Source organism: Meriones unguiculatus (assembly GCF_030254825.1).
Source record: "Meriones unguiculatus strain TT.TT164.6M chromosome 13 unlocalized genomic scaffold, Bangor_MerUng_6.1 Chr13_unordered_Scaffold_47, whole genome shotgun sequence".
Classification (NCBI taxonomy): domain Eukaryota; kingdom Metazoa; phylum Chordata; class Mammalia; order Rodentia; family Muridae; genus Meriones; species Meriones unguiculatus.
The window spans coordinates 1,353,002-1,362,958 of NW_026843653.1; positions in this window are offsets into that span (position 1 = coordinate 1,353,002).

Sequence of the window (9,957 nt, forward strand, 5' to 3'; positions counted from 1 at the left end):
GAGTGTAGGGAATCATATAAAAGAAGGGGAAGTTAGTAAGACCTGGAGAGGATGGGAGCGCCACAAGGACCAAATATATCTGGGCACAGGGGCCTTTCCTGAAACTTGATTCTCCAACCAAGGACTATGCATGGATATAACCTAGTACCCTTGAGCAGACATAGACCATGGCAGCTCAGCATCCAAGTGGGTACCCTAGTAAGGGGAACAGGGACTGTCTCTGACATGAACTCAGTGGCAGACTCTTTGATCTTCTACCCACCCCTGATGGAGGAGCAGCCTTGCTAGGCCACAGAGGAAGACTTTCAGCCAGTCCTAGTGAGACCTGATAAGCTAGGGTCAGAGGGAAGGGGACAAAGACCTCCCCAATCAGTGGACTTAGAGAGGGGCAGGGAGAAGATGAGGGAAGGAGGGTGGGATTGGGAGGGAATGAGAGAGAGGACTACAGCTGGTATACAAAGTAAACAACATGTAATTAATATAAAAAATAAAAATTATTAAAAAATGACATTTGAATATTGGAAACAAAAACACAACAGAAGGAAATCTATATAATGGCATGTCATAACTAAACCCATTACTATTGAAAAGGGCATGAATAGGTGTGATGAAAATAATCAGGCCTTCCTAATAGTTGAAAGTAGTTAGGTCCCAGGGAGTGAAAATATCCAAAAATTCCAGTCCTAGACCTGCTCAACATGCATTATCAAAGAAATTCTGGTGATTAGAACCAAATAATCAACAAAAAACCAAACATATAAAAAATAGCATTCATCAAAAATTTGTGAAATATTTCTTGTCCATCAAAGTAGCCATTCTCCTTGCTCCAACAAAAGGGACCTGAGGATCTCTATTGACCTGTGGCTCCTATCAGGATACCAACACCCATGGTGGCCTCCAGGCTACCTAAAGGGGAAGTACATGTACTTGTCACACATCTCAAAATGCACGTCTAGTTTCCTGTCCCTTCCTAATCATCCTTATCTCTCTTTGCACTATCCAAATCTCCTAAATATTCTAGAAATACCCTGTCTTTTTTCCACTAATTAATTTATTAATTTTTTATCTTCATAATAGGCCCCTCCATTCTCGCCTCACAGTCCCAAAATCATTTTCCCCTCTCCCATTCCTTCTTTCTCATCAGAGACACACCCTAAATGTACCAACCTACTCTGACACATCACATCAGGCAGGAGTAAGAGCATCCTGTCTCACTAAGGACAGGCAAGACAGCACCACTAGGGGAAACAAAACTAATGGCAAGCAAGAGTCAAAGAAAGCTCTCAGTCCAATCGTTAGAGTACCCACATGTTGAGTAACCTGCACATCTGCTACATATACATGTAGAGGGACCTAGGTTCAGCTTGTGCATTTATGAAAGCACAGTTTGTCTCTGTGTAAGCTATCTCTACTTTTCTCCTAATAGTCTCCATTCTCTTCTAGGCAGTCTTGGTCATATCAAGTCTGCTTCTTTTACTCTCTGCTCTTAACTCTTTCAGGTGCTTCTGAACATTTTCCCTCTCTGAGTCATAATAAAAAACATTCCCTCTAATAACGAAGTGGCTACTATTTTGCTTGTCTCTTTGCTGTCCCTGCTCATACAGTTTGAATATTTAAAGTACATATTTTATTAAGTGAATATTACTATGCCTAAATCGTGTTACACCATTCAAGGAATATGTACTGAGAAGCTACAGTTTTTACTTGTGGAGGATTAAAGATACCTGTGAATAGAAGAGTCAAAGAGAGGCATTGGCAATGGTTGTCATCAAACACACCAGGCAGTAATGTAAAGGTATTTTATAAACTATTGTCAACTCAGTTTTATGATGAACTTGAAATTAAATGAGTATGACTGGAAAGTCATTCCTATCTAGCTGAATCCATGTTAAAATACTGACAAATAAATGTTTAAAACCATAATGTTGTTGTACTTTGGGCTGAAATCTGACCAGTTTCCAACAAATCTTTGTTGGCATAGTGGGGAAAATAACTAGATGAAACAGAAAATAATCTCTCATAACTTAGGCTGATAGTTTTGAAGAAACACAGATATCATTTTCTTGTATAGCTCAGAGCACACCTCTCTGACATGATAACTTTGTTTGGGGTAATGGTATTGACTATTTCACACAGGAGTGGTTGTCATAAAGCAACTGTTAAGAATTAGGTCATATGTTGTAGAGAAATCAAGACCAAAAACTTCCAGAAACCACTAGTCTATCAAGAAAATAATAATAGTAATTTTAAAATACCTTCAAAGTGGAGCCTGGAATAGAGAAACTCTCATTGAGCATGAAATTATACTTTTCTTTGCTGGTTCTAACCAAAAATGGCTACAGCAGTCTGTATACAAACCACTGAAGTGTAAACATTGTGTAGTAGTCGGGGAGAAACCACTGTGATGTCAACATCCCAAGGCTCAGGCCATAACTGACAAAGTGACACATGCATTTCATTTCCTTCAAATTTTTGACTTTAAATCACTCTTTTTGATCAATTTTTGAAACACATGTTTTTGGAAGAAATAACATTTTCACAACCTTTTGTGTGTGTCCCTGTGTGTATAATAAATATATGATATAGATGATAAACAGATGATAGATGTTAGAGAGAAGGCTAGATAACTGTAATAATATGTGTGCAACAATAGGAGGAATACTTGTATAAAACATCGTGATAGGCTAGGGTCAAATAGAAAGGGAGTAGGACCTTTCCTATCAGTAGGCTAGGGGAGGGGGTTAGGAGCAGAAGAGAGAAGGAGGGTGTGATTGGATGGATATGAGGGAGGGGGACACAGACACAGTACAATTTGAATAAATTGTAATACATGATAATTAACAGTAATGTAAAAAAAGCATCGTGAAATTTGTATTCATCTCCAAAGATTATGAATACCTAATAGCTTCAATAGCTTCAAACCTCATTACCACAAGTAAACAGTCAACAGGTCATACAACTTGCTAAGAGAGAAAGAAAGGAGACTAGGCCACCAGTCTGCAATCAAAGGCATTAACCTGTTTTCCAGTAACGCCGTATTTTCCCAAGGTGTTACCTCATTAGTATTTGTAGCTGAAAAAGAATGACAAGGCTTTGAAAGTCTTTAGCAGCAATTCCCTAGACTTCAACACTAAAACACAGTGTTTACAGCTTCCTGAAAGCTAATTCTGGTGGACATGATACCTATTTCTCCTAATTTTACTTACAGAATACAAAGAAAAATTATTCTATTTTTTTTGGAAATATTGAATATTAAGTTAAGTTCTGTGTTTCCCTTTCCTAAGGTAGAATGTGCACCTTATGAAACTAAAACCTGCTTTACTTATGGAATTTATTCACTCTTTTTCTATGGTTTAACAGTTGTTCTGGTTTGTTTCTCTGTTGCTATGATAAACACTGATCAAAGCAACTTTGGAAAGGGTTTATCTGGCTTATAATCCATTGAGGAAAAACAGGGCAAAAACTCAAAGTAGTGACTGAGGCAGAAAGCATGAAGGAACAACACTCATTGGCTTGCTCAGTTACCTTTATTATACAACCCAGGCCCACCTGAAGGAATGGTAACAAACACAAGCAGGAAGGTACTTCCACAATGGACTGGGCCCTCCTACATCAATTAGCGATTGCCCCCATGGCAATCTGATGGAAAGCAATTTTTATTTAAGGTTCCTTTCTCTCAGGTGAGTCAACCTGACAGTTCAAGTTAGCCATTATAACAGTCTTTGGCTATAGAAAAAAACAGGGCTGGGCATATAGCTCAGTCTCGTAGGGAGGTAAGAAGTGGGGAGGAAAGAGAAGGAGCAAGAAAAGGAGGGGAAAGAGAGAAAATGTGTGTTTTCTAGGCACAGTCACTAGTACAGGGAAAAAAGAAGGGAAGAAGGGAGGAAAAGAAGAAAGAAAAGGAAATAATAAGGCAAAACAGGGCCTTCTAATATTCTTCAACACCCAGGACTGAGAAATGAACTTGGGGCCTCACTAGGCAGGTGATTCACTATACTGAGCTATGGCCACAGACATTTTTCTAATTTTATTTTTGTTTGAGATTAAGTTTCCCAGTCAGGCCTTGAACTCATTCTGTAACTCACAAAAGCCTTGAACTTGGCATCTTCCAGCATCTGTCCCCCAAATAGCTGGGATTATAGACATGTACCACCAGGCTGAACAAAGAAATTGTTTTTATGAAAAAAAAAAAAAAAAAAAAAAAACGAAAAAGATTTAAACAAAGAAAGCCATGCGAAGAGAAGAAAAAAAAAATAGAATTATGGTGCCATAAATGGTAGAACAATGGGGACCACCAGAAACTAGAAGAGATGAATATTCTTCCCTGAAAGCCTTCAAAGGAGGTTACCTCCTGACAAGTAAATTTCAGAGCAACCCCCCAAAATTATGCAAGAATAACCACCTGTTGTTTTAAGCCTCCACATTTATGATACTTTGTTATAGCAGCCCCTATGCTGGAAAACTAACTTGTAACTAGTATGTAATATATCATTAAGAAACAGAGTTAAGCCTGATGGTGATGGCCAACACTTTAGTTCCAGAATTTGGGAGGCAGAAACCAGCAGATCTGAGTTATGTGACAACCAAGACTACACAGAGAAACTCTATTTCAAAAATTTAAAATATAAAAAGTGAAAATGAAATAAACTCAGAGAGGAAGATAAAATGATTTTGTAAAATAAAGATTTGAACTCAGGGAGGCAGAGACAGGTGGATCTTTGAGATTTACAGGCCAGCCTGGTCTACAAAATGAGTCCAGGATAGCCAAGCTACAAAGATCAACCCTGTCTCAAAAAAATATTTCCTTTGTATTTTCCTCTTAAAATGTAATGTTTGCAAGTACCAGTGGCAACTACCTAGTGAGTTACAGGCCAGACTAGGCTGCAGAGATCCTGTCTCAGAAGGAAAGAAGGAAGGAAGGAAGGAAGGAAGGAAGGAAGGAAGGAAGGAAGGAAGGAAGGAAAGTAAAAAGCCAGACCAAACTAGTACATGGAACTGGTCTTTTTTTAAATTTAAATAAAACACATTCAAAGTATTCCAAACATATGTTCATACCTATCACAATGAGATTTCTCACATGTGGGGTGTTTAATCAGCTAACCTCAATTCTTATCATTTCTTCTACCAATATTCTGTAATTTGGTTAGTAAAACAACAATCAAATAAAAAAACTCAGAGTTAAAAATTATCCTTTATGCCAAGCAGTGATGGCACACACCTTTAATCCCAGCAGTGCTCAGGAGGCAGAGACAGGCAGATCTCTGAGTTTGAGAACATTCTTGATTTACAGAGGAAGTTCCAGGATAGTCAGGGCTACACAGAGAAACACTATCTTGAGAAAACAAACAAACAACAGCAAACAAAAACTGAAAAAAAGGAAAAAAAAACTGTATAAATTCTCAGAAGAGTACATCATTCATTAGCGTAAACTTGCAGTTCATGATTTGCTGTTCAATGATGGAGTTAATTACTCACAAGAAAAAATGGGAGGCCACAGGAAGGAGGGAGACTTTACAGTCTTCTCTTATCTGTACATTGCATATAACTGATCATCTGTACATTCAACCACAAAGTTCTTCAATAACTGCTTCTCTCAGTGATGCCCTCAATTGGTTAAATATGACACTGAAAAGCATTCCTTCACTATCAATGTTCCTGGACCCTGATAACCCATCCAGTCACCTTATACCTTTTTTGCCAGCATGAAACTGAAAACTCAGATTTATAGTGCTTTAAACATATGTTATTATTTATCATGTTAAAAACAAAGAAAAACAAAATACAAACCAGCTATCTAGATCTACTATAGCAACCCTACTGTCAGTCATTAGTTATCCAGGATCCTTCTAGCTCTTTGCTCTGTTACTCCTACCCAAGATGGCTGCTACATCTCCAGTCCTTTGCTTGCTTGCTTGCTTACTTGCTTGGATTGGGTTTCTCTGGGTAGGTTTCCTGGCTGTCCTGGAACTAGATTTATAGAACAGGCTGGCCTTTAATGCAGAGATCCAAATGCCTCTGCCTTGCTTCCCAAATTCTGGGATTAAAGGTGAGCCAGCACCTCCCAGCTGATCTCCAGTCTCAGCTAATGAAAGGCTGGGAATACACACCATTACCTCATTAGAACACATTTGAAACATTATATTTATCAGTCCACTTATATTCAGCTAATGTAGACATAGTCACATGATTATGTCTGTTAAAAATTTTAAGAGAGCTGGAGATGACTCAGTGATTAAGAGTACTGCCTGTTCACCAAGTGATGCAAGCCTTTAATCCCGGTGCTTTTGAGGCAGAGGCAGGTGGATCTCTGTGAGACTGAGGCAGAATTCCAGAACAGCCAGGACTACACTCACAGAGATACCATTTTTATGGCCCTTTTCCTCCCCCACAAAAAAGAAGGAAAAAAAAGAAAAAAGAAGAGAAATCTAAAAACTTTGTTTTAATTTGAAAACAGTCTCCTCTGTACAGCCATGTAACTAGACAAAAATTATGGCTCATATCACCTACAAGAAAAATAATATCTATTAGGGAGAGCTGAATATCTCTTCCAAGTTGACCAAATGCATTTGCTGCTCCTCTTCTTCAATCCCCTAAGCAATGGTGTACCCCAAAGCCTGGGCCTTCGTCATTTATTCATATCTTTGCTATGCTTGTAGACAGGAGACCAGCATAACTGTCATCTGAGAGGCTTCATCCAGGAAATAATGGAAACAGTTGCACAGACCCACAGTCAAACAAACATTAGGCAGAACTCTGGGAATCTTGTGGAAGAATTAGAGGAAGGATTGAGGGAGCTGGAGAGGTAGGACACCACAAGAAGACCTACATAGCCAGCTTACCTGGGACCATGGGGCCTCATAGAAACTGAACCACCAACAAAAGAACATGCCTGGACTAGCCCTAGGCCTCTTACACATATAAAACTGATGGGCTGCTTGTCCTCAAGTCAGTCCCCTAGCAACTAGAGCAGGAGCTGTCTCCGACTTGGACTCTGTTGCCTCCCTTTGGATCCCATTTCCCTAGCATGGCTACCTTGTCTTGCCTCAGTGAAAGAGGAGGTACTAATCCTGATATAACTTGATGTGCCTGGGTGGGCTGGTTGGGGGAGGTACAGGGAAAATGTTTGGGAGGTTGTGACTGGCAAGGGATGAGGGAGTGGAGTTGTGAGTGGGCTGTAAAATGGACAAATAAATAAATTAATGAAGAAAAATATAACTGACCTATAGTCATCAAAGTGACAAGATCATTAAAAAGATGAGGGAACTGTTCCATATTGAAAGAGACTAAAGAGATAAAAGACAATGCAACACTTAAATGTACCAGCTTCTTTTGACATTTATGTGAGTAATAACATAGTCAATAAATCCCACATTAAATGGAATACTATGCCACCGTGAATTTCTTATTTTAATAACTGCACTGTCATTATGTATGACAACATTCTGTTTGCATAAAATTGACACTAAACCACTCAGAGTGACAGGGCATTAAGGTCACCAGCTTCTCTCAAAATGTCCAAAGTAAAACAGCAATTAAGTGTGTACCATACTTGGAACTTTTTTCAAGTTCGTTATTGTTTCAAAATTGTTGTGGGGAAGTTGCGTGTGGTCTTTAACTCCAGCATATGGGAGGCAGAGGAAGGGAGATCTCTGTAGGTTCAAGGCCAGCCTGATCTACATAGGGAATCCCAGGACAGCCAGGACTCTATAGAGGAAATTTGTCTAAAAAAAAAAAAAAGAAAAAGAAAAGAAAACAAAATTAAATAATATTGTTGTAGGGGGAAGAACAATGTAACTAAAAACAGAACAAGATTAAAAACAAAACTGATATTCCATACTAGCATTCTGGGTAAGACTATGTCTGTAAGAGACTGACAAGTGAAATGACATGACATTTTGGAGCAGCAGGAAGATTCTCTAAGTACAGCACAATGTCTTCTTTTTTTTAGCCTGTGTGTGTGTGTGTGTTCATGATGCCGGTGAAGCATGCATACTAGGGAACACATAGGAAGGTTAGAAGACAACTCTGTGCAATCACTTCTTGCCTTCCACCTTTTCATAAATTCAGGGATCGAACTCAGTTCTCCAGGCTTGCCCAGCAAGAGCCTTTATCTGCTGAGCCATCTCACCAACCTACAAGCGATTCTCTTGAGTGACCTCAATTAGGCAGTAGTGAGAAAAAATATGAACGATTCCTTCTCTTAAACAAATTCGTAGGGATAAATAAACAATAAAAAGAGATGAGTAGAACAGCAGTACTCTAGTGCTACCAACGACCAACAATCAGCAAAACAACCTAAGCACCTCCTGAGACAAGGGGCTACAGAGCTGGTAGCTAACATTCCTTGCAAGTGTAAAACTGGAATTACCATGAAATAAAAGAGCTTTCCCAGCTCTACAGTAACCTTGTTATTACATCCTGATTGTCTACACATAGCAACACAAAGAAATACAAATAGGAAAATAAGCCCGCATGAACCCTGTATACTCCTGGTTGTGCAAGTCCATCAGAGTATAAACAGCAATGTATATACCAAACTGTGTCTTAAGAAGAATTCTCTGATGGAATAAAGAGAACAATCAAATCACTTGAAAGCTAAATGAGAGAGAGCACCTGCAGTGGTTGGCTGGCTGTCTTAAGAAGAGTCATTTCATTTTGGAATGCCGGCACATATGTCCTGAAACAATAGTCCTAGAAATGTTTCAAGGTGCAAGGATCCTGTGGCCTTTCCAAGCAGCAAGTGTTCATTCCACTGGGATGTCCAAGCCCCCCTCCCCCGCTGCCCCAGGCCAGGCAGGAGGCAACACCAGACTCTCTGCACTTCCTTTCCTGGAGGCCTGGCCCCAGCATCACTCTTCCTCAGGATGCAGGGCGCAAGTGTATCCCTAGGAACTACACACAGTGTGCTCCCGCCCTCCCAACCACTGCGGCCAGAGTGCACAGTCCCGGGTACCAGCAGTCAGCACAGAAGCTCTTGTCTGAATGCAGGCAGGCTCTCCCGACCCGCCCAGCCTCTGGCTGCAACGCCGCGGTCTCTCCCCGCGACCGCCATCCTGCGGGTCCCTCACACACGCCCACAGCCAGCCACGCTCGGCTGCACCGCGATGGCTGACACCGGTGAACCCGCTGCTTCTCCACCGCGGGACCCACCCCTCTCACTTCCCCACCTCCCAGCAGCTATGCCTGCCCCAGCAAAGCCCACTGGACAGCTGCCAGGGTCGGAAGGGAAGCCCAGGGCAGAGGAGGGGGGCGGAGCACGGGGGAAGGACAGAGGCAGAGCCCGGTGAGGGCGGAGGAAAGGAGGGAGGTGGGGCCCGAGGGGCGGAGGCGGAGCTCAGGGGAGGAGGCGGAGCCCGGGGATGGAGGTGGAGCGCGTGGAGGCGGAGCCTGGGTGGGCGGAGGCGGAGCCCAGGATGTGTCCGCCCCACACCCTTACCTGGTTTCTTCTGGTCTCAGCCACGACCGCCGCCACCGAGCCCGGGAAGCGGATTCCCATCGCCGCCCTCACCGCCGCCGCCCACCAGGCCCAGGCGAGCTCAGCGATAACCCTTCAGCGTCTGTATTTATAGCGACGGCGCTTCCGTCACGCTTGACAATGGAGGAGCGCTCTGCGGCTGCGCCTGCCCCTACCCCGCCCCACCCTCAGAGGGCTCGGCCCTTAGGTTCCTCCGAGGCTGCTCGGACACGCTGCTAGGGAAGTGGGCGGCCTGGAGCATTCTTGCCACCAAGGCTGAGCTCTTAGAGGCCGGGCCTCTGCTTCAACGCCCGCCTCCCCTATTCTTTATTCTCCTGGAGCGGGGGTCTTTCCTTCCGCCTTCTCTCTCCCTTTTGCTGTAGGAGGATAAGGGCGTGGAGGGACGCGGGGTCACTTGCAAAGTTTGCTCTTTTCTGCTGCCTGCTTGCCACTGGCCGCGCAGCAGAGATTCTCCCGCCCTCGGCTGGAAGCTTGGAATTTGC